Source organism: Colobus angolensis, unplaced genomic scaffold (assembly GCF_000951035.1).
Source record: "Colobus angolensis palliatus isolate OR3802 unplaced genomic scaffold, Cang.pa_1.0 Scaffold390, whole genome shotgun sequence".
Taxonomy (NCBI): Eukaryota; Metazoa; Chordata; class Mammalia; order Primates; family Cercopithecidae; genus Colobus; species Colobus angolensis.
Window position 1 is genome coordinate 1,401,069 of NW_012117266.1, and position 1,948 is coordinate 1,403,016.

The window sequence follows — 1,948 nt, forward strand, 5'->3', positions numbered from 1 at the left end:
CTGTAAAACAAAAAAAAGTGATTAGTAAAATTTGTGAGGAATATTTATCTTTTACAAGATGAATTTTAGCATCAAGTTTATGGTTGAAATCCTAAAAATTCCCACAAGTGAGTAATAAGATAATGGTGTCCACCATCATCATTTAAAAAAATTAATAATGTAATAAGATGAAACAATGCATGTAGCTAATGTAAGACTACGGGAGCTCTCCCCACCCCGCTACCGGGACGCAGAGCGTCCACCGCCGCCTGTCCGGCGACACCTCGCTGTCATCCCCGCGGCTTGCGCGCCCTTGTAGACAGCCCAGGCCTTCGCGAGACCAGGCCTGGGGTAGTCTCCTGTCTGGACAGAGAAGAGAAGAATGTAGGATACCGGCTCAGTAGTGCCTCTGCATTGGTTTGGCTTTGGCTACGCAGCGCTGGTTGCTTCTGGTGGGATCACTGGCTATGTAAAAGCACGCAGCGTGCCGTCCCTGGCTGCGGGGCTGCTCTTCGGCAGCCTAGCCGGCCTGGGTGCTTACCAGCTGTCTCAGGATCCAAGGAACGTTTGGGTTTTCTTAGCTACATCTGGTACCTTGGCTGGCATTATGGGAAAGAGATTCTACCACTCTGGAAAATTCATGCCTGCAGGTTTAATTGCAGGTGCCATTTTGCTGATGGCCGCCAAAGTTGGAGTTAGTGTGTTCAACAGACCCCATTAGCAGAAGTCATGTTCCAGCTTGCACTGATGAAGAATTAAAAATCTGCATCTTCTACTATTTTCAATGTATTAACAGAAATAAGTGCAGCATTTTTGCATCTGACATTTTACCTAAAAAAAAAAAAAAAAAAAAGACACCAAACTTGGCAGAGGGGTGGAAAGTCAGTCATGATTACAGCCCTACAGAGGTGGCGAATATGTTACAGAAGAACTTATAGAACCCTAATAGAGATTGATTCCTATATATTGATGTTATCTCTTCTTTCTGTATCTATAGGTACATCTCAAGGATAAAATATTAGATGTTAACTTTGAGGGACCTGAAATCCCATTCTGTGCTCTGAGGAACAGTGTGAAAAAATCTCTTATGAGATTTAGAATATCTGTCCTTTTGCTCATCTTAGACCACAGACCGACTTTGAAATTATGTTAAGTGAAATATCAATGAAAATACAGTTTACTATAAATAAATTTAAAAAAAGACTACGTGAGTTGGCTATTGACTCAGAAAACCTAAAAGAACACTTAAAATATTAAAAATAAATAATAAATTTCTCAAGAGCATCAGTTATAAATAAATACACCAAAAATAAATACCAATGAAATCTGGTAGTGAATACACTGGAAACAGGGTGAAGTCAAGACAGCAGACTCTTCACTCATTTATTTTACAGTTATGATTCTCCAACTTCAGCATTCATAAGAATCACTGGAGGCCCAGCTGAAACAGATTGCTGGGCCTCAGACATGCTGATTCCAGAGATGCTGATTTGGTTTTTCCAGGTGGGGTTTGAGAATTTGCCTTTCTAACAAGTTTGTAGTGATCCTAATGCTGTTGGTTCCTGGACTACATTTGAATAGCCTACAACTCTGTAAAGCTGAAGTCTTATCCAGCCATGTTCCACAAAAAAGCAAGCCTTGCCGTATCTTCAATAGGCTTTCATGTGTGCTACCCCAGTGAAGTACACCTTCGCCTCCTGAAGCCCACTCCCTCACTGGGACTTCATAATCCAGCATTCATCCAGTTAGTTAGTTAGTTCCCACACTCACCTCTAAGTTTTGGAAGAAAACATTCATCTGTTTCCCAATTTTACCTTTAAGTTTTGGAAGGAACATGGGTCCTCCTGTTTCTTCCAAAACTTAGAAGTAGTTAGAGAACAAAGGTAACAACTCCACCATCAACCCTAATTCAATGTCATTGCCATTCCTAAAACTTAAAAGGAAGAGAAGATGGAAAAGAAAAGATAAG

General features: G+C 40.9%; 1 pseudogene across 1 annotated transcript; it reads left to right on the plus strand.

Annotated features, from left to right (window-relative positions):
- Positions 1 to 361: 361 nt before the first annotated feature.
- LOC105520978 lies at positions 362 to 1,170 on the plus strand (annotated as a pseudogene). The gene has a single exon (XR_001003199.1). The product of XR_001003199.1 is annotated as a transmembrane protein 14C pseudogene (transcript).
- The last annotated feature ends 778 nt before the right edge of the window (positions 1,171 to 1,948 follow it).